General features: G+C 47.6%; 1 protein-coding gene across 4 annotated transcripts in view; it reads right to left on the bottom strand.

Annotated features, from left to right (window-relative positions):
* LOC120764830 (uncharacterized) overlaps nt 1-23,332 on the bottom strand; it is a 118,107-nt gene that overhangs the window by 7,444 nt on the left and 87,331 nt on the right. For 3 of the 4 annotated variants that reach the window (XM_040088896.2, XM_058423880.1, XM_040088897.2), the window contains one exon: nt 11,045-11,182. The gene's annotated coding sequence lies outside the window, so the exon portion shown is untranslated. Of the gene's footprint in view, nt 1-2,628; nt 2,731-11,044; nt 11,183-23,332 lie in introns of those variants that run through there. The other variant, XM_040088898.2, reaches the window with a different exon arrangement.

Below are 23,332 nucleotides of genomic sequence, written 5' to 3'. Positions count from 1 at the left end.
TACAATATTCAATCATCTTACTCCTACTCATCTCCTGGAAAAACCCTTCACTTTTCCATCTCTTCAACAAACAACCAAGCGGTGTATTTTCAGGGATCTGCATGTTTGACTGGCTGAGTTTTTGTAAATGCTTTACAGCTCTCATAAATAACTTCTTCAATCTCCGGTAACACCTTTGACAAGCCACACCACAACCACTCCTGCAGAATAAATGCTTAGTGTTAGCGTCTCCTAACACGGGGCTTGCTCCACTGTCTACACTGCTCACCCCACTGACGAGGACAAATCTGCCAATTTTGTGGAATACCTACTTTCCCTCCGCAAACTATTTGCAGTGCCCGAGACGCTTGTTGTGCCTCTATCCGAAGCACCTGCTTATACAAATGAAAAGCCAAATATAAACAATCTCTCTGTTCCCAGTTTTCTAGTAACCTCTCTGCAGCAAGATAAGAATCCGCTCCTGTAAATTTAGGTAACTCAGTGACCCAAGTAAATATTCGCCAAGAGTATCCACACCTAATACACCAGGGTTGTCTGAGACGATATTGAAATACCCACCAGCAAGAATTACAAGCTCCACAATAAATCTTTACCCATGCACCACAAAACCTTTGTTTACACTCCCAACAATTTATATAATAGCAACGACAATCCTTCGGAGCACACTTATTTATACAATAACATTCCTGTCGTAAAGCTAAAATTAAAGAAATAACGTCCTGCCTAGATCTTATCACAATCTCTTTATCCCACACTTGAGATAATCGAAACAAAATAGGTTCTATAATCAATCCTAAGCGAAACAAATACAGTTGTTCATCAGCAATGATCTCATCCATGTACGGTATACCAAAACAATCTTACCAACACCCCATGATTTCTCGCTACTTCCTGACGCCGCAGGGAGCGAACCGGTTTTCACTTTCAACTGTACAGCAATTTCACAAACAAGCACAACAAGAAAGCAGCAGCAGCAGCAGCAATCAGCCCAGCAATATACAAGCAATAATAACCACGAGCAATATTAACAGCCTAACAGGAGAAATACCAGATAAATACCAGATAAATACCAGACCAAACCAACTTGCCGCTTCTCGACGCCGCGAGGGGCAAGTGCCGGACCTGCGCAGCTTTCGCCGCGTCTGACAGCCGGCGCCTAGGCTTCCCAGACCAACCAGACGTCTTAGCCCAACTCTGCGAGGATCGCCGCCTCGTCTTATGAGCAGGCACCCAGAACCAGAAAATAAAGCACCTTCGGGCTTACCTCTCGTGGTCGTCCGCTAGGCACAGGGGTCGGGCACGAACCGATGACTCCCGAGAATCACTCGGTGCCGGCGTGGAGTGGATCAGAACGTGAACCGCCCCAGCCACCTTCGGAGTCCCATCTGGGTCGCCAGAAAACTGTTGCCCGATCCGAAGAAAACACAAACAACCGAAGTCGTTTATGCGGTGCTTTATTGAGGGCCCGGGAGTCTGTGGACTAGCGTCCAAAGACAAGACCCCAACTTTACTGAAAAATCACAGGGTTTTTATATGTTTCTTTACATGATTTCTTCATCATTACAAATTCTTACTTCACTTTTACCACCTGGTACAATTATCTTTCTGACATTTAGGTTTCTGCCAAAGGTACATTCCTTAGATAAATGGATACACTCCTTAGCTACACTGCTTACATTACAAAATCTGCTATAAAGTTCATCTGCAGGTTACATGCGGCCTACCAAGCCTTAGCATGACTACTACTACTAATGTCAACTACTGTCAACTACTGTCAATTCTTAACATTTGCTACTAACTTAATACAGTTTATTGAATAAAATGAATGTGATGGCAACACTGCTGATGCCTTTGGCATTCCTTATCCTCTGCCTGCAATTCCCAGCTCCATCTTTTTCTCAGCATCAGGAGTATCCTGCTCCTTTCGAGGAGAGTTTGTGCAATGAAAGCTTTGCTTTAATCTGGGCTGGATTTAGCCAGATGCTGCAATCCTGGGAAAGTTTACACAGGACTCAGGTCTGCCATGAGAATGTAGCCTCGATTTGATAATCTGGGAATGGTTTATTTAAAATTAAAAACATAGAAAATCTTAGAACAGCTTTTTTTGAGCTCCTTTTGGCCTTGCAGTAGAACAAGCACCTAGGCTCTGGGTCACATATAGGGCCTAGCATCCATGAAATAGGTTTTAGGCTAATGAGGCACACTCTGCCTGCTTTAGTTAAATGAATTAGAGCAAAAAAAAAAAAAAAAAAAAGCATTTCCCATTAAAAGTCTTTAGCATCATAATAACACAATTAATTTAAATATTTAACATAAAAATACATTAAAGTAAATATTAATTTGACCCAAATGACCCCACAAATATTCCCTTACCAGGGAATCCCTTTTCTTTGTATCTCTATTAACATAATTACAGACCTTTGTATTTAAAATCTATTTTAGTGCAGTTCTCTTGGTAATAAAATAAATCCATGAGACACCTGTGAAGCAAGAAATAGGATTTACAGAGATTTTAAGCTTTTGGGGGCAAACACGGTTTATTCTAGCCCATGTCAGGGCCTGGGGTAGATGAGCACAATGACACCAGAGCAGCTGAGTGTATTAATTAGTGCTAATTAATAAAGCTACCTGGTTATCTTTGACCTTCTCACAGCTCACTGCAGGGGCTGAGGAGGAAGGATAAGGAATGAGCAGAGGAAAATCCTTCTGGTCAGTTTTTCTGTGCCTGCCTCTCCTCTGACTTCCCCAGGTCCCGTGTCCCCCTGTGCCTTAGCAGGGAGTGGTGACACCTCATCCGGCAGTCTGGAGTTCGAGGGAATTCTGTAGCCCCATGGGAAGCTGCTGGCCAGGAAGGGGCTGGGTATGCTGACTGCGTGTGACAAGTCTTGCCTGGGAGAAAACCAACACAGCAGTGGTTGGAAACCTGAATGATGTCACTATGGCAACAAAATAACTCACCTTAAAATAAAATGTGCATTGGAAGCAACCTCGTGATCAGGGAATACAGGGAGGAAGCTCCTATTTTTAATACGTATATATTTTTATGCTTATGGATTTTTTTTTAATAGTTTTTCAGCTTCCTAAATTCTTGCCCTGTTACCAGATGCTGATGCAGATATAAGAAATATTTTAATTTCTCTCAGCAATGAAATGAAACAGAACATGACCAGACCTCCAGAAAAAGGAAAAATGTGTTTACTAGAGGACAGGAAAACCCTGGAGCTGCTGATAACTACAAGTCATTCTGATGGATGTGAGTTCCAGACTATCAATATCTGCAGCTCACAGCAGTGATTTGGGACTAACTATTGCTAATATTTTTCATGGACATAGTCCATCCTTTTCCAATAATCCCAAACTCCATTTCCATATTTGTTCTTTCCAGACAGGTTTGTTTTCCCCTTGTTTCTGCATTAAATAACAGCAACAGGTGGAAATTTAGAGATCTCTCTGGAAATTCCAAACTCTCCCTGGTTCTTTTCATCACATGAGCATCCCAGACAGGTTGGAACTGTGGCGATTCAGCCACAGCACTGCTGGTGAGATGTTCCCAAGTTTTCTCATTGACGCGATGCTGGAGAAACCCAGCTAGCTTGCACTCCCTGGCATGTGCCAAGATTGGCCGCCCCTGTGCCGAATCTGGGTCGGATGGCAGTGGAGCAGAGCTGCTGAATACCGCAGCAGCAAGGCTGCTCTCTACGGCAGTCAGTTATGATGCGCCGTGGATCGGAGCAAAAAACAGGGAGGGGTCTCTCGTGTATGTCTCAGAGGATTTTATTCCCCAAGGGGTGCAGTGATGAAAAAACCAAAGAACCCGTGGCTTGCAGAGTCTTTTAAACGGGGGAGGAACAGGGGGAGGATACAATTCTTCAACCAATCAGGGATATAATGGGGAGGGTATTAAGGAGGGGTTCACAATATGACAACATATAGGAAAGGCAATGGGAGTGGAACGGGTCACATGGACCAACGGGGCATCGAAGAAAAGGGGAATTCCGGGGAGGGGTTAGCCAGGGGATAGGGACAACAAGGATTGACAGGGAACTCTCTGGAACTAAGGGAAGGGACTAGGGAAGATTGACACTATGTGAATGAGGTAACAGGTGGGTCTAGGGAGTGAATGACAGCTGGGTAAGGGAGGAGAAAACATGGGGCAAAAACAAACATATCAGGGGGGTAACAGGAACAAACCATTGGGGGAATAACTTCACAATAAGTTAACAAAACACACCACCACATCTCCCCCTTTTTTGTTTTGTTTGAAACGAAAGGAGGGAGGAGACTAACTCCTTAAACTCCTGTCTGTGGCCCTTCCCACCATCTTTCCACAGCAGCCATGGTGAATTTGGAAGGAGCCAATCTTTTAACCCTTCTAGTTAGGACTCTCTTTAGAGCCCTGCAGTGGTTTTACGTTCGCCAAATTCTGTTTGCCAAATTTAGTGTAGTGGTCTTAGTGTTTACTCTTTTTTTTGTGGGAGAAGATCAGGAGAAAGCAAAGCAGACTTACGCTAAAAAAAATAAATAAATAGTTTTATTAACACACACACAAAGAATGGAAAAGTTGGGAAAAAACTAAAACAAAACAGAATGAAACTTCAAAACACTCTTCCCTTCCCTTAACAAACTGTTAACTTCCTTACAAACAACATAGAGAGATACAACCTGTGATTTTCAGTCAGTTTCACCATTTAAACATAATCTTTCATCACTTTGGGATTCTCTCTAGAGTCCCATGGAGACATTTGCCACAAGACAAAAACAGTCTTGTGGCTCCCAATGTCACAAATCTGCAACTACCTGGAGTTTTTTGCAGATTGTGCTGTTTCACCCATTAGCAGCCTTTCCCTTGGCTACTCATGGGCCTCTCAGTGTATCTTGGGTACCGTTTTAAGAATGCTTCCTCTAGTACAAAACAAGGATTCTCTTCTATCTCTAAAATCGTCTCTATCTCAAAAGAAAATAGAGAACTCCTTTTACCCCAGGAGCAGGGGGCTTTAAGATTCCCACTTAAATCTCAATCATATTAATCCTTAACTTTGACTAAAACCAGAATTCCCCCAAACAACATTAAGATGTTACAAGAAACAGTCCATTTCTCCATAGTTTACCCCAGAGAAGTCCAGCTAAAAATGTCCACATCCTCAATCCCTCTTTCTAATAATCTTTATCAGTCCTTTCACTCTTGCTCCACTGACTTCATGCTGTGTCTTTTCTACGTCCACTCTGTCTCTTTGTTTTCCATCTCAGGGAAGGGTTACGCTTTGGAAGCTTCATGTTGCCAGGAAAAGGTTAAATCTGCCCAGGCCTGCAGTAACTATGTGATCTCTGCCAGCAGCAGTCTCTCCTCCAATGCATCTCAGATCAGCTGAATTTCCCCTTCCATTCTTTTCCTCTCCATCTAGGAATCACCGGGGGGGGGGGGGGGGGGGGGGGGGGGGGGGGGGGGGGGGGGGGGGGGGGGGGGGGGGGGGGGGGGGGAGTGCTCTGCCCACCCCTCAGTGACAATCGGGGCAGCCTCAGCCCTACCAGGCCCATAGCTGTTATCAGGGGCCTGGCAGAGATCCTTCCCTGCTCCGTGGCTCCGAGGAAGTTTTAAAAAGTAGTTGATGTTAAGCTGCAACCTCTCCTCCCCTGCCGGGAGCCAATGGAGTCCAGCTAAGCCTTGGGCCAGCTCCCCGCCCCCCCCAAAAGGGGGGTAAGCAGCAAGGCCAACTCAATGTTACCTGTTCAGCTAACCCGGAGGAAAAGGGCCTGACTTGAACAAAATCAGGATTTATATGGGTACTTCCCAAAGTCACATTCAACATTCTCAGTGGTCAAACCAGATGCCAATATCCCAACCTGGCTTCTGATAGGCCCCTGTCCTTTCTAAAACAATTCCAAGGTCCTGACAGGGTAGCACTTCACATTCCTCTCTAACTAAAAACTAAACTGTGCCAAGCCATGACAAGCCCTAAACTCTAGGAAAATCAAAATGATAATGAGAACAACCAACAAAGCATCTTTTACAACTGACGACATCTGCCCTGGCAACCCTCAGTCTTTAAAGAGGTTCCCCAGCTAGTCTCCTGCTTCCCGTTTAATCTCCTCAATCATACACTTCATTTCTTGAATGGAATCGAGGATACTCTGTCTTCTGCTGGATAGATTGAAGCAGCACATCCCTTTGAAGTCCTCACACTCATACCCCTGCTCTACTGACTGGGTTAGAAGAAAAAGAAACCACAGGAGTTCTGGCCTCATCTTGGGGGTCGGGAGGATGCCCTTAAAAGAAATCTAAAAACAACATACACAGATAAGAAATACTGTTTAAAACTCATCAAACAAATCTGTTAAAAACTCTGAATCAGGGATAACACGGAACTTGGGTTTCCCACTTCCTTTGCATCATTGCCTAGAGGAAGCAATTGCAACATCATCTGGTTGGGAAGGTAGAAGTGGGGCCGCATTCTGGGCCTTCTTTTCCCTGGGTGGAATATAGGGTTTGACCCATTTTTGTGGAACCCGTTTCAAACCTGAGGGGGTGGATACGTAAGCATATCCTCGCCTCCAAGTGACCAAATCAAAAGGCCCCTGGACCTTCCAAGTCTCAGAGTCCTTCACCAGGACCGGCAGTTTTCCCTCAAACTTCAACCGATGACTTTGTTTGAAGTGCCTGACAACAGGTGGATTAAGATTTTCAAAGGAACAGTTAGGAAAGTTCATATTAAACAGAGCCTTAGAAAGCCGTTGGTGTGGACTGTTGATCCTGGTATCCCCTCTCTGATGTTCCAAGGTCTTCTTCAATGTCTGGTGAGTTCTTTCTATCACTGCCTGGCCAATGGGGGAGTACGGGATCCCCTTACAATGTTCCACCCCCCACTCCTGCAAGAAATTACCAAACTCCTTGGAGGGAAAAGTTGGACCATTTTCAGTTTTTATCACTTTGGGGATCCCCAATGTGGGGAAGGCCTGTACAAGGTGTTTCTGTGCATCAGTGGTCTTCTCCCCTGTGTGGGCTGAGGCATAAACAGTGCCAGAGAAGGTATCAAAAACACATGAATATACTTGAATTTTCCAAACTAGGGGATGTCTGTGACATCTGTCTGCCACATCTCACAACTGCCAAGCCCTCTGGGGCTGATCCCCAATCCCAACGAGGGTAAAGAAAACTTTTGACAATTTGGGCACGTGTCTACAATTGCCTTGGACTGATCTTGCCTTAGATGGAATTGGCAGACCAGACCTGGGACATTCTGATGGAATTGTTGATGGCTTAGCTTGGCCTGCTGGAAGATGTTAGGTAGGCCAACCAGCTGTATAGGAGTGGCTAGGGCATCTGCTCTGCAGTTACCCTCCGCGATGAAACCCGGAAGGTCAGTATGTGACCTTACATGCATAATGTAGTAGGGTTGCTCTCGGTGGGAAACTAGATAATATCAGCTTCGAGAGCAAGCTGAAGATGGCTGGGTTCGAGACGTCTTTAAGAACTGTGTTCTCCGCTCTGGACACTACTCCAGCTACATATGCCAAATCAATAATTAAATTTATGGGTTCCGACAACTTCTCAAAGGCCCTGACGACTGCGGCCAACTCAGCAACTTGAGGGGAACCCTCAACTATCACAATATCAGCTTCTCACTGCTGAATTTGAGGGTCCTTCCAAGTTATCACTGACTTGTATGACCCTCCGGATGCATCAGTAAAAACTGTCAAACCTTTGAGAGGTTTGCAGCTCTGTTTCTCTTTTGGACTCAAATTAAATTCTGAGTTAAATAATTTATGACTAGGATAGTGGATCAAAATTTTCTCGGGGTATCTATCCAGAGCAAACTGCAACATCTCGTTCTCATGGAGCAACTGCTCCAGAGTGTCTTTAGTCAGCCTTCCGGTCGACAGTTTAATTGGCACATTGATGCATGTAAACTCACACCCTGCCAGCAGTTGCATCCTGACCCTAGCTTTGCTGATCAGCTGCGCCATCAACTCCTGTGGCTTGTGTTGTAGTGCATTAATTTGGTTTATATTGTATTTCATTTTTATATTGGGTTTTGTAATGGTTTCTTCTGTACCACCCTGTTCCCCTAGAAAATGTATCACGTGGTTTTTCCCTGCTCCCCCGCCCTGCCCATTCTCCCACACTGGAATGTAACCCAACACTGTTCCACTCCCACCTTGTCCCTGATTGGGTAGTGGCTTGTCCCAGCCTCTAGCCCCATCCCCCCTGGGAAAAAGCCCTGGAATCACGTGGGGATCTCTCTCTTGCTGCGGGGACCGGGACGGGGACCAGACTGAGCTCTGGACTCCGCGGGGGCAGGACCCCAGAATAAAGCTGTGATTCCCCCCCCCGGACTAAGAGCAGACTCTTTCCTTTTGCCATCAATGGAAGCCTGCTCTCTCTAAAGGAAAAGGTTTGCAGCCCCTGGGATCTTTAAGACCCTGAAGGAAAATTCCTTCTGGCGTGGTCTCTCTCTCAAGCTAGCCAAGGCAAAAATGGAGCGTGGGCTCCGAGGGAGAGAGAGAGCCGTTCAGGCTTGGTGATACTCTTGGACAGTTGGTAACTGAGGAACACCCACTCTATGATCAAGAGAGGATCCTTCTGGTCCTTGTCCCACTGAAAAATCAGCTCATGCAAGTGTCACGATCCGCTCGTACAAGCGGGGGTCGTGATGGTTCGTTTACTGATCTCAGAGTGCAAAACACAACACAGAGGGGATTTCAGCATTAAAACAAATGCACCTTTTATTGATTGACCATAGAAAATGCGATAGAGGGATTAAGAGTGAGAGAGAGAGAGAGAGAGAGGAAAGGGGGGATATAGCTACCAAATGTGGAGACAGAGTCCTCGTGGTCTGGTCGATGGGTCCGCCTGTCACGTCAGGGAGAGTCTCTCAAAATCTCTGGTGAACTCAGGGGTTTTTATTATAGTCCTCCATCATGGGGGGAACTGGTAAGTCTATTGAAGCCATCGAGGGGGAACAGGTAGTCCATGCTCTTAGCAGTAAGCGAGAGCCATTGTCTTCTTGGTCCAACGATCACGCTTCCAGGCGAACATCTCACTTTGGTTAAGTCAGACCCAGCCCCCTGTATTTGGGTTGTCGGGGTCTTATGTCTCAGTCCTTGAGAGGGGTTTCATATAGGGGTCTCAATCTCAGTCCATGGAAGGGGGTTTTGATCTCTGTCTGTCACGGTGGTTGCAAAGCAGATGAAGGATTTTCTGTGGGGGACCACCAAAGTTACCCCAGAAAGTTCCCTTGGCCAAGAGGTGGGGAAATTCATAGGCTATCGTTGTGAAGCAGGGACCATGAAGCAGGTGTAATCTTCAGGTACAGAACTACCATTACACTGCTCAAAGCCAGTGTACCGTGGCATGGTGACACAGGAAAATGCACCTGTGGATGACTGGCAAGCATCCACCTCGAGCAGGCCAGAACTGCAGTGGGGTCCTCAGGGTCCTTATGACGATCGTGAGGCAAGTGAGGGGAACTTCAGACAGACTCTTACAGCAAGTGTGGCAGTTTTCCCAGGATGATAAAATTAAATGAGACATCTGGCCAACAATGATGAGCCGGCCAGCTAGACATTGCCGATTGAACCCTCTCCAATGCCTGCTGAGCCTCCTGAGTCAGAGCCCTCAAAGAATCCAACTCCTCTCCCCTCTTCAACAAATTGAAGAGAGGGGCTAGGTCCTCTGTGGTGAGCCCCAGCCAGGGCCTGACCCAGTTCAAGGATCCCCACAGCTAATGAAGATCCCTCAAAGTCTCAGGCCTATCACTGATTACCAACTTCTGAGGTGTTATGGTCCAGTTGGCTATCTCAAGACCTAGGTACCTCCAAGGTGGAAGCCTCTGCACCTTTTCTTGCTGCAACTCAAATCCCGCAGTGGCCAAAGTAGTGATAGTCTCATCCAGGACTTGTGTAAGTATGTTGCCGTTGGGGGCACACACAAGCACGTCATCCATATAATGAAGGATGATAGCCTCCCCCGCCTTGGCACACACTGGGGACAGTATTTTGGCCACGTACCACTGGCAAATACTTGGACTGTTCTTCATCCCTTGCAGCAAAAGTTTCCAGTGGTAGAGCCTCATGGGTGCCTCCCTCCCTATTGATGGAAGGGACAGAGAACGCAAACTGCGGGGCATTGGCTGTGTCTAGGGGAATTTGGAAGAAATAATCTTTTATATCAATAACAGCCGAATTGCAATTTTGGGGTAGCATTGAAGGGGATGGCATACCCGGTTGCATAGACCCCATGTCCTCAATGACCTCGTTAATCTTGCAGAGGTAATGGAGGAGGTACCACTAGTCCTTCCCTGGCTTCTTGATAACAAACACTGGAGAATTCCAAGGGCTATTTGTTTCTACGATGTGTCCTTTAACTAATTGCTCCTCCACAAGGTCGCGGAGCACCTTCAATTTCTGTTTACATAGTGGCCACTGATCTGTGCACACTGGGGAATCAGTCAGCCAATTCAGTTTCTGGATGGGGCACTCTTCGGTGGCTGCAATTAAAAATCCCTAGGGTTTTTTGGGGTCTCTAGTTTAAGCCCCCATTGGGACATGGCGTCTCTCCCTCATTGCGTAAATTTGGAATCTAAAACAAATGGGCGCAGAGAAGCCAATTGCCCGTTTGGTCCCCAAATTTGCACAATGCCCTTAGACTGCTTTGCCAATCGTGTGCCCCCTATACCCATAACCTTGCCAGCCATGGGTTTGCAGCTCCCAATGTGATGGCCATTTGTGTGGTGGGATGACCGTCACATTTGATCCCGTGTCCATCATCCCTTGGAGTTGGATGAAATCCTCCTCCCTCTTGAGCCCACACCAAATCACAGGCTTGTTCTCTCCCACCATTTCTGCCCAATACACTGAAAGTTCCAGATCATCATAGAGAAATTGGGGCAATGGTATGGCCTGGGCGATGACTTGGCCTTTTGGCAGGAAGGGAGAGGATGGACACAACATGCCAAAAGAGCGAGTCACTCCAGATCTGATGGCAAAACTCCTGGAGCAATCTCGATCTCAGTGGGAATGTGCTTAGAATCCCCAACAAGATACTTACTGTCAGTCTGAAGCAGATTGGTCACCTGTCCAGGATCAACAGTGACCACTTGCCAGTCCGGTGTACCGAAAAGCATGCTCTCTGTTTTTTGTTCCGAGATTCAGGTGGTTTTAGAGTCTTTTTGCCTTCTGCAAAGCTCTGAGCCAAACACAAGAAAGAGACGGAGTCTTCAGGTTCTGATTTTTCAAGGTTGCGTGCTTTGTTTATTGTTTCTTATCTTACAATTTTTTCAGTGCCAAACAAAGGTCTGTGCAGCTGCTCGGGCATCTGGTGACTCCTCCCCACTGGGCTGTGGCATTATCTTTTATACTAATTGCTACGTGTTCTTTATTTATCATTATTTGCCAATACCTATCACTTATACTAAACAGGTCATCCCTACTTTGACCCAATCTCTTTAAACTACTTTGTGCCACCTTCACTGCAGAAAATGGAGTGAGGGAAGAAGAAAGAAGAAGCAGGAGACAACGCCCCAAATCCTCCATTTTGCTCCCATTCACTTCCATACTAAAAACCCAAACCTACTGTTTTCTCACCCTGTGATAAGCTAAACTACTATCTTTCACACTCTTGTGGCTTGCAATCCTACCCACAGTGCAGGAAGCCTTTCCCATGGACTGGGATCAAAGCCAATGTCCCTCTGGGCTCTGGGCCAGGGTCCCAGACCCCCCTGTCTAGGTCCCTGACCCTCCAGGGCAGCCAAAGGAATGCCCTGGACTCCAACAGCATGCCAGTTGTTAACTCGAGCCTAAATGGTTCATTTACACTCTTAGTTGTAACCAACCCTGAGGGTTCCTGAGGGTCCCATATTTTCCTAGAATTGTGTTGCTCCACAACCCCAATGACCCGGCAACCTGTCCCATTTATTTCATCACGTGGGACAAGTTCGCGCTCCCCCTCAAGTTTTTTCATGCAGGAACATGCCCCTTCTTCCCTTCCTACACTGGTGTATGTGATGGTGTCTCGATTTGGAAGACAGGTAACTGCTAGGGAGGAGTGGGGCCTCTCTAGGAATGGGGAATTCCAATCCCTTCCCTCCAAGCTATTATAATTTAGAAGATTAAAGAGGCTTTTCAGTCAGAGCTATGGGGAAAAGAATAACAGTTCTTTACTAGCAAGTATAACAAGGCAAACAAACAACAACAACTACAGCATTAAAAATAAACAGAACCAAGAACCTCGAGGGGCTTTGTTTCACAAAGCCTGGGGTAGTCTTATCTCTTGGGACTCTGAGAGCACCAAGCTGGACCAGTGGAAACTCCCGGGCTGGTGGCTGGAATGGCAGGATGTCCCAGGCAGGCAGGGGGGATGTCTCGGCAGGCAGGGGGCTGCGGGGCTACAGCATAGCAAAAAGAGAGCAGTGCTGAAGAAGCCGCAACAGCCAGACAGGGCTGGCCCAGCTCCAGCAGGGCAGGCGAAGGAGCTCAGAATTCCTGGGCACACAAGCAGATGATGGTAGATTTCCTAGGACTGGACTTTCTGGTGACAGTAGACTCCTCCCACAGCAAGCAGTAGCCTGGCCTCCTCCCTCCAATGCCGAGAGCAAGAAGAACCAAAGCTGCCCCCAGATTTGTCCTTTTCTTCCCTAAAACTCACGTGATCATCCCCCTCCTGACTTTCGGCCACCTCCTTTGTGTTGGTCAAGCACTATCTAAGCATTAGTACTTAGTCTCCTAGCAACTTAGGGGGAAAAATTCTATAGGAAAAAAAACAGGAACCAACCTAACTCCCAACAGATGCTTTATTCTTAAAAGGACAGAAACGCATCACATGTCCCTCCCACCCACACTAGGAACATTTAACTCTCCCAGCCACCGGTGGTCGAGGTGGAATGGTGGCTGGTGCTGCAATCTGGCCCCTGAGCCTGAGACCTTTCTGCTGATCTACCAGGTCCATGATGGCCCGCTTCATGCATGTCTCAATGAGGAGGTCCAGTGTTGCAGTGCATTAATTGGGTTTATATTGTATTTCATTTTTATCTTGGGTTTTCTTCTGTATCCCCTGTTCCCTTGGATAATGTATCACGTGGTTTGTCCCTGCTCCCCCGCCCATCCCCCCACACTGGAATGTAACCCAGTTCTGTTCCACTCCCACCTTGTCCCTGATTGGGTAGTGGCTTGTCCCAGCCTCTAGCCCCGTCCCCCCTGGGAAAAAACCCTGGGACTGCCAGGGGCTCGCTCTCTTCCACCAGGAACGGGGACCGGACTGAGCTCCAGATTCTGCAGGGGCAGGACCCCTGAATAAAGCCGTGATCCCCCCCAGACAAAGAGCAGACTCTTTCCTTTTGCCATCGATGGACACTTGCTGTCTCTAAAGGAAAAGGTTTGCAGCCGCTGGGTAACTTTTAGGACCCTGAAGGAAAATTCCTTCTGAAGTGGTTTCTCTCTCAAGCTAGCCGAAACAGAGCACAGGCTCCGAGGGAAGAGAGAGAGCTGCTTCAGTCCAGGGTTGGCAGTGGATCAACAGAAAGTCCCAAAATGATCCTCTTGCAAACTTCATTGGCATTGCTTTGTACCACTTCCAGGATCATCTTTTGCTGCAACTCTTGGTCCTCTATCTGACTCTCCACCACTGCACAAATCCTGTTGATGAAATCTAGGAAGGACTCAGAAGGGGATTGTTTAATAGAAATATAACTTTGCTGAGAATCTTTTGTAGGCATAATCTGAAAGGCCTTTATTGCAGCTCCTTGCATGCACTCAAGAACAGGCTGAGGGATTCCCCCAGCCTGCTTGCATGCTTGAATCCATTCACCTTTGCCGCTTATATGTTCCATTGTAAGAGGATTATTTTCTGCGTCAAATGCGCTTTCGAGGCTTTGCAAGAGCTCAGGAAGGAGATCCTTGAGTAACCTCTTCCATGCCCTTCCCCACAGAATATATTCTGTGGGAGTGAGGAGGCATGAAAATAAATCTTTTAGGTCACTAGGGACCAGCACATTTGATGAAAAGGTGGCTTTCAGCAAGCCTTTAAAAAAATTCACCTTTCCGACCAAATTCTTTCTGAGCTCTGCAAAGCTCCTTTTTATTTTGGTAGGAGAAAAGCTCCCATTTAGGATGGGTTCCCCTATGAGTATAGGTAACAGGAGCAGCAAAAGGAAAGGCCTCCAGTTCCAGGTTCTGGCCCTTGGGCCAGTCACTTTCAGTTTCCAGACTGTGGGAACCAGAAGTCGGGGGGGGGGGGGGGGGGGGGGGGGGGCTGTTGCTGTGTATTATTTGGTTTCGTATTGCATTTCATTTCTATATTGGGTTTTATAATGGTTTCTTCTGTACCCCCCTGTTCCCCTGGAAAATGTACTATCCCAAAGTTTTTCCCTGCCCTTTTTCCCCACCCATTCTCCCACACTGTTCCCTTCCTGGAATGTAATCCAACCCTGTTCCACTCCCACCTTATCCCTGATTGGGTAGTGGCTTATCCCTGCCTCTAGCCCCTTCCCTGGATATAAGCCGAAGTAACACGTGGCAAACCCTCTTGGCTCCAGGGACTGGGGCAGGGCTCCTGACCCAGGCTGGGGCAGGACCACAGAACAAAGACTGAATAAAGCCCTGGTTTCACCCTCGGATCAAGTGCAGACCTTCCTTTGCCATCAACAGGGATTGGCTCTCTCTCCTAAGGGAAAGTTTCCTGGCCGCTCCTAGGTTTTGGGACCCTGAGGAAAAATCCTTCCAATTGTGGTTTGTCTCTCGAGCTAGCTGCAACAAGAACAGAGCTGGAGAGCTCCGTGAGGGAGACAAGCCACAAGTGGCGCCTGCGACATGATGCCTGAAGCCACTGGCGTGGCTCCCAGGAGTGAGGCCCGAAGAATCAGGCGTGGAGCATGTGGCCAAGGGAATTCACGCAGGCACGTGAGTCCAAAAACATGGCTTATCCATGCAGAGACAGATCCGTCAGGCTTGGCGTTCGCTGTGGAGCCCCCGAAACACCGGACTCCACAGAGCGAGGCTGTGGTTTTCCTGCGGACTTCAAAAACCCATTGGACTAGTGTGAAGAAGCTCCCCAAATGGCAGGCTGCTCCCAGAAGAAAGCGACCACTTGTGTGGCCAGCCAACCCTGGGAACCAAAAGTGGAAGCTCTTTTTGCACCAAAGAGACAGTTTCAGGCAGAGGAGAGCGACTGGGAAGCTTTATTGTCACCACGCTGGAGTTCGGTAAGTATTCCCACTCAAGAATCCTAGGAAAAAATCTTTCAGAGGCTTCAAACCTCAGGGAAAGGTTTTTCCTTTGGGGGAAGGTTCTCGCCTTCAAGGGCAGACCTTCAGGGAGGATGCGCGGACCCTGGGTGGAGGAGGTAAAGGTGTCTCTTCCCGGGTTTCCTTTTCTTTCTTTTCTCCAGTGGGGTTTTTTGTTTTTTTTTTCTCTCAGTTTCCCAGTTGCAGACAAGGGGGACACAGAATCTTAAAATCAGAGCCAAAGAATGGGTGTTAGGCTGTCTGTGTTCCAGGAAAAGGTATTTTACCAAGTTTTAAGTGCCTTGGATGATGGTGGGACCCACTGTTTAAAGAAACAGTTGAAAAAATTTATTCGCTGGTTGTTTTCTCACTTTCCCCATGTGCCCTTAGAACAAATAAGCTTCCCAGAATTAGGGGAGACTGTTACAAATAAATTGGCTGAATCAGGCACTCCTAAGGACACAGAAACTGCAAATTTTGCTCTCTGGAGTTTGCAAATTCGGCTTGCATTGCAAAAGCAAAGTGAAGTGAAGAAACAGCCAGTTCCTAGTGAATTTTCCCCAGTTTCCCCAGTTTCTGCCTCTCCCGACCCCAAAAATCCTTTCCCCAAGCTCGGGTATTCTGAGGAAAGCAGCCCATGAAAAAGCGCAGGGAAGCTGCAGTCCCCCTGGCTTTCCCTGAATCCCCGATTCCCCCTGCCCAAGTGATCCTGGCCAGACTGCTCAAGAAACATCTAAACCTACCCCAAACCTCCCTTCTTCCCCAGTTTGTACATCCCATGTTCGGTTTACCTTTGTGGACAGATCGGGTGCCCAAAATCCCCAGTTTAGTGATCCCCAAGTTAGTTTCGGTTTTGTGGGGGGTCACAAGATGTAGGAGACCATGCAGCATCCTTCTCCTTTGGTCCCCAAGATGGTGGGTGCCATGCGGCATCAAAACACGTGGAGCCTCTTTCTTTGTCTAACCCTCCTTCTTCCCACAATCCCTTTCGTAACCTGAGCAACCCTTTCCTCACCCCAGACCCCTCCTTCCCTTTGGAGCTGCCCCTGGCACCGCCCTCACCTCTGACTCCACCCCTATCCTCAAACCTCCACCCTCCAACTCCGCCCCTTGTGACTCAAGCCTCCAGCCCCTCCCTGCTCCCAGTTCCCATGGTTTCCCCGCCCACAATCCCAGTTCCCATGCCCCGAAGGAGGGGGCGGGGGGAGCTGGGAACCCAGAAGCAGGAACTGATCCCAGCTTCTCTGCCACCCCTGTCACATATCAACGGTCAAAAAGGGGGGGTGTTGTCCATGGTGATTGGGACCCCCTTCCCCAACAAGCGATTCAGGATTTATGCAAAGCTCATATCAATTTTGGATGCGAAAGTGACTACTTTCGCAACCTTTTAAAAGCAAATTTAGCAGGGAATCCTATAGTTCCCTTTGACATCTGGCAGCTTTTTTCATCCCTCCTTTCGTCCACACAGTTTAGGCTTTGGGAATCAACATGGAAAAAAAAGTTAAGAGATTTACTTCCCGAGCTTTGGCAAAATCCTGAAACGGCTGTTGATAATAACAATTTACCAATTCGATTAGAACATCTATGTGGTGATGGTGAATGGGTCTCAGCACTCAAGCAGGCTCAGGAAATTCCTTTAGCTATTTTGGAGCGCATTAAAGATGCTGCTTCCAAAGCATTCTTTTCAATCCAGCCCAATGGGCCTTTCCAACCACACAGCAAAAGAAGGCAGCTTCCATCAGAACCTTTCATAAAATTTGTAGAGCGATTAACCAGAGCTATCGAGTTACAGGTTAAAAAGGAAGGAGCCCAGGAACAGGTCCTGGAGAAAATGGCTCTGGCCAATGCAAACGAACAGTGCAAGGCAGCCATCCTCAGCCTGCCCATGGAACCGGCTCCAACCTTAGATGACATGCTCCAGATGTGTGCCAGGAAGGTTCCCTTCATGACAGCTCACCAAAGCCACAGTTCAAGAAATGCATTTAAGCTACCACAAAGAGCCACTGCTGCAGACACCGTGCCTCCTGTGCCTGTGCCACGACCACTGCCCAGAGAAGAACAACATGACTCCTGTGCAATCAGGCTGGACATTGGGCATCTCAATGCCCTTTAAAGAGACAATTTTTGGACTTTCAGGACAATGGGGGCGGGGGGGTCTTGAGGGCCCAAAGGGAATCTTTCAAAAAACTAAAGGATGAGCGCCGGGTTGCCCAGCGTACGGACATAAATGTGGCAAGTCCAAGGAGGGGGGAGAAAAAACAGGAAAACGCGAATGCCAACCTAACTCATCCTGCCTTAACCAGTTCTGCTTTTCAGCAGAAGTCACCGGACATGACCCTTTCAGATCATGACCTGAGCAGACCCAATCTAACCACTGAATGTCTCCGGGAGCCTTTTAGGTTGCAGCTGACAGAGTCCTTGCACCTAATTGACACAGACTGGCATTTAGGTTCAATGGATCTGCAGGTGCCAGGCTCTTGGCAACACGTTGGCAGTGTTAGGAAAATTAATCTACGAACACCAGAGGTTTATGTCCAAAAAGGAGACAGAGGAGTCCTTTTACTTTATTTGAATAAAGGGAGAGGCCGTGGGGCATTTCCCCTGGGGTCTCTCAGATTTTCGGAGAACGCAGCCTCCTTTTTATCCTAATTTCCCGGCCGCGTTTCCCTCTCTCTTTCCTCATTGGCTGAGGTACTTGAGAGGTACAGACTTCCTGAAATGCCTAAGATTCCCCTTTTAATGTATAACTCCCCCTTAATTTTTAATTTTTATGGGATTTATGGGTTTTTCCCCATTGTTGCTTTCATCTTTCAATATTTAATTTCATCTACAGTTTGTTTGTAAAGGCAAGTATCTTCTTTTCCATTCATCAATCAGTAGAATCCTTCCCATTGTTTTGCTTATCTCTCAGTGCTAGTTCTATCTACCAGCAGACCCAGGGCTTGTTTGTAAAGACAAATTTGTCATTCCTCTCAATCCTTCCTCTTTTATTTTTAATAATTGTCTTTACAAACTTTACTTATCATTGACTTAATTTTTTGTTCTTGGGTGTTGAGGGTTAAGTTTCCTGTAGAATTTTCCCCCCCCCCCCATAAGTTTCTAGGAGACTAAATACTGATAGTTAAAGGGTGCTCAACCCGAACAAAGGAAGTTGATCACTTAGTTTTGGGGGAGGGAAAAAAGCTCCGGGGAGCTGAGGGTGGTGGGCTCACTGCTCTCGGTTTTCCGGGGAGGACAGTCGGGCGACTGAGAGCTGCGTGGAGTCCACGGTTAACAGAGGAGTCTGGTCCTGGGAATTCTATCATCTGTTGGAGCGCCCAGGAATTTGGAGTTTCTTCGCTGCCCTGCTGGATTTTGGGTCAGCCCGGGTCCAGCCGCTGCAGGTTCTCCGGCACTGCCCACTTTGCCTGCCTAGCCACCCCCCTGCCTGCCGAGGACAATCCACTGCTTCCAGCTTCCAGCCATCAGCACCGGAGTTTCCACCATTTGCCCGCAGGGTTCTTGGTTCTGTTTTACTATTATTATAATTGCTGTTGTTGTTTGTCTGTCCTGTTATATTTACTAGTAAAGGACTGTTATTCCTTTTCCCCATAGCTCTGACTGAAAAGGGGTTTTTTTTTGTTTTTTTAATCTTCCAAATTATAATAACACGGAGGGAAGGATTTGAATTCCTCATTCCTAGAGAGGCCTGCCTCTCCTTAGCAGACACCTGTCTTTTCAAACCAAGACATTGGGTCTTTTTTGGTTTTGCAATTATTTGCAGTGACATCAGTTTCTGTCCCTTTGTAGCCATCTCTGGATCAGTAGGCATGGCTACTACCTGCATCCTTTGATCACGTGTTGAATAAGTTGTACTAAGCAAGGGATCATGCCTGGTAAAAAGATAAGAGTTGCTACGACACATAAGAGGAAGAAAAGCATTTGTTTAACCCATTGTGCTGGCTTGAAGGCAAAACCAGCAAGAGACTCCAAGTCAGAAAAAACAATTTAATAGGAGAGGAAAAAAGAAGGTAAAATAAAATAAAATAAAACACATGCAATGGTACAGAAGATCACTGACAGAGTCAGAATACAACCTGAAACCGTGGTGGTAGCAGTCCAGATGAAGCGGTCTTGTTGAAGCAGTGTTCCTGCAGAAAGGTCTGGTAGCTCTTGTCCTCTGGGAATCCAGTGGGTAAGGCTGCCTGTGCTGTCCCAAATCCCAGGTTATATCCAGGTGGGAATGCTTGGCTCCTCCCCCTGGGTGGAGCATCTCACAATGGGCTGATATCATTTTATCAGTCTTGTAATGGGTCCTTGATTGCCTATTAGACAGAGATAGCTCCTGGAGGAAGTTATCTATGAGTCATGCAGCAGGGCATTGATGGGCCATTAGCAGACGATAGTCTGGAGGCAGGGGGCAAGGGAAACAGTGCACAACTTAGTTTCAACATTTCATGTAGATGGTGATAGAATACATACTTTGGGCACATCTTACATTGTAACCTAGGACACCCATAGTCCACCGGGTAACCACGAAAACATGTCCTATTCCCATCCTTTCCATGTTTGGACCGGTACATGAGCTAACTTTCTTATTTCTTTTGTTAATTGTTTCACCACTTTTCCATTGTCATCTATTTGCAAACAGCAGTTTGATTCATTTAATTTGCCACACACTCCTCCTTCTTCTGCTAATAAATAATCTAATACCATCCAATGTTGGAATATTGCATTTCTCATCTGAGTAGATTGGTCAGCAAGAAGGTCAAGAGCTGTAGCTGTCTGGTTCATTATTACTTCAAAGACAGCTTGTAACCTAATTATCTGGGTTAAATTATAAATGGGTTCTCTGGCACCTGAAATGAATTCATTAGGATTCCATGTGGCTGGTCCATAGTGTTGTATGATTCGTTCAGGTGGCCATTCATCCTTTCCCCACTTTTGGGTGCTCCGTCCCACCAGGGATGTATCAATTGACCGCTTTTCTCAAATTAGATCATCATAAACTTTGATTCCTAATTGATTTCCCTGAACTTGTGGTAGTAAAAAGAACAATGGTCTAATATACCCCACATAACATATCCCTGACCAATCTGGGGGTAACCTGCGGTAAGCATATTGGCCACAAATCCACTAATGCCCTCTTAAAGCCCAGGTCCCATTGGCAAATGGACCTTTCCAATTTTCATCATCAATTGGTGGGTCAAAGTAAAGCTTACGTCCTGGGCCTAGTGGTCCCCCAACAATAGTTGCCTTGCTATAAGCATCACAGTATTTGCACTTCCAAGCTCCTACATAAGGTTTCCACTTGCAGTTACATCCCAGATCTGTTTTATTGGATCTAGACCACAACTTATTAAAAAGAGTCCGAGTTCCATTCCAGTGCTGCCACTTCCACTGATAATCACGAACAACATGTGTCCTACTTGTGGAATTATCTCGGGGGCAGCTTAAAAATAAAGGGTAAAAAAACCTATCTTTTCCCACTGCTTTACAGCCTTCAAAATCCTTTTGGTGATTATGGAAGAAACACCTTACCCAGCTACTATTAGTGAGCTTAACATGTGTTTGATTCCATCTGCCTTGATATCTGGAACAATCATAAGGAGGGCAGTTGGGGGTCCAACAATCTAAACCTAAAGTCCAGTCTCAGACACTTTTTCCCACATATACGCCTCCTGTTCTATTTAGACAATAAATGCCTCTCAGAAGAATGAAGCTGCCATGGACTTCCTTCCTCATCCCAAAATCCTGTTCCATTATGGACCTCACTCAGGGTGCTAACCCACCATTTAGGTTTAACTGGACTGGCCACCCATGGCCAGTCTTCAGATCCCCCTGGCCCTCCGCAGACCCAGCAATTGCTAAGGTTAAAGGGTTTTGCTACTTCTTCTCCTAAGGTTAAAAAATTATTTTCCCACTTTTGACCCCAACCTAACTGGCAATATAAAGGTAAGATTATTAAGAGAAACATTCTAATGGTGTCATCTAATCTCCTAACCTAATTTTCACTTTCATGTTGTCCTCCACACCACCTGTGGCAAGTGAAGGCACAGAAACAGCTTAACATAAAGAAAACAATGACAGTGAGGATTGGCCCTCAGTGACTGGAGATCCGAGAGGAGGGATGCTCACGCAAACTATTTAAGCAGGCTCTCTGTGGGTAGGCACACGAGGCTTCCCCTGATGTCGACACACTGGCTACTGCTCCAGTCCATTCCTGCGGAGTGTCAGTCATGACTTCCCATACTTCTCTTCCAGCTGAGATGTCCAAATCTCCGGGGCCTCAGAGACTTTGACCCGAGTGTGGTGGGTCCACCCGTGTTCTGCTGTCTTGATGGCTGTTTCTGTGGTCAGCAACACTTGGAAAGGTCCACGCCACTTAGCCACTAGTGGTGCTTCTTTCCACTCTTTAACTAGGACCCAATCTCCTGGTTGGATGTTGTTGGGGAGGAAGAAGCCAAAAAACCCTATAAATATGATTGCCTCTATTCTGAGAATGAGAAACCTGTAACTGAGATAGAATTGAAAGTAAGTTTTGATGTTTGAGATGTATTAGATACTGGAACTGCTGTGCCTGCAGTTCCCCTCGCGCACACTAACGCGGAGATGTCCACCACCCCCCCGCGTGTTCGGCCGCGTGCGGAGTGCCCCAGCCCCGCGCCGCGGCGGATGCTACAGCCCGTTCCAGTCCCGGCTCCGCGGCGTGCCGCAGCCCTGCCCGCAAGCTACGAGCAGCTCACTCCCGCAGCACAGACGGCGGCTGATCGTGCACGCCCTGTCCCCCCTCCGCGGCGTGCCCCGGCCCAGCCTGCGAGCTACCAGCGGCTGAGTGCCGCGGCACAAACGGCAGATGGCCGTGCGCGCCCCGTCCCTGCTCCGCGGCGTGTTCCACCCCGCCCCCCCCGTCCCTGCCACAGCGACGGCTGCACCGGGGGCCGGGGCTGTGGCCGAGTTCACAGCACGACCCCCTGCCGACGTGTCCCCATCGCACGGTGACTCTCCGGAGCCCCCAGCCGCGGCTCCGGCGTGTCCTGTGCCCACAGGCTTCTTAGAGATCCCTCCCACGGTTCCTGCTGCGATCCCTGCGCCTCCGCCACGTCCCGCGCGCCCCATGCAGCCCGCCGCCATGATAACTTCCTACGCCGACCCTGTGCACGCAGCGCATTCGCATTTCGCGCCAACGCGCCCGGCCGCGTCACCGCCTGTGATACGGCCCCATGCAGAAACCTACGCTCAGCCGGAACTTGTTACATCGCAAATAGTCCACACTGCCGCGCGTGCTGCACAGCCCCCGACGCCACAGCCACCAGCAGTTTCTGCACGACCACAGCCTCCAGCAGCCCTTCCTTCGTCTACGACCCTGTACGCAGCACAACAGCAACATGATTCTACAGCGACTTATATGTATCCTTCCGCGCCTCTTCCACCGCCAGACCTACGTGCTACTGTAACAGCTTCATGCCTGACGACTCCTCCCGCAGCTTCAAGTTCCTCTCAGATGTCTTCACTAACAAGCTCTCTGCCTCCTGCATCCCTGCTTCTGCCTCCTGCATCGTGCCCAAGCATGACAGTACCACAGCTTGGCACACAAGCCATGCAACGAGAAGGGGGAGGATGGAATGTGACAGCCACTTTAACAAATACAGGACAGACAGAGAACTGCTTTGCCCTTGCAGATGCCAGCCCTCTCAAATCTGAGGATCCACCAACACCAATCCCGATTTTGGAAGGTCCCCAGAAATGTTCTGATGACCTTCAACTGACAGACTGGCATGAAGTCACACGAGAAATTTGCAAAGAAGAAAATCTAAATCCTCTAGCTATGCCTGTGATATTCAGCCAGCAAGCTGGAGGTCCCAGAACAGGGACACCTATCCCATCTCAGGACATGAAAGAATTGCAAAAAGTGATAAAGGACAGTGGCATCTGCTCTTCATATTTTAAAGAACTGCTGAAAAATACCCTAGAAAGAACACGCCAAACCCTAAAACGCATTTTAAGTCAAGTGAAAAGGGGGAAAGCCCAAGCTACACCTCAAAAGAGATTGAAGAAAGCTCAGTATGTTTATAATTTTCTGAACAGCTCTGCAAAAGAGCCTCACCCTCACATTTACAGACATTTCTTGAACACTAAAA

The sequence above is a fragment of the Hirundo rustica genome, chromosome W, assembly GCF_015227805.2.
Source record: "Hirundo rustica isolate bHirRus1 chromosome W, bHirRus1.pri.v3, whole genome shotgun sequence".
NCBI classification, from domain to species: domain Eukaryota; kingdom Metazoa; phylum Chordata; class Aves; order Passeriformes; family Hirundinidae; genus Hirundo; species Hirundo rustica.
The sequence above is the reverse complement of the archived record's forward strand: the minus strand, read 5'-3'. Positions and strand labels throughout refer to the sequence as shown.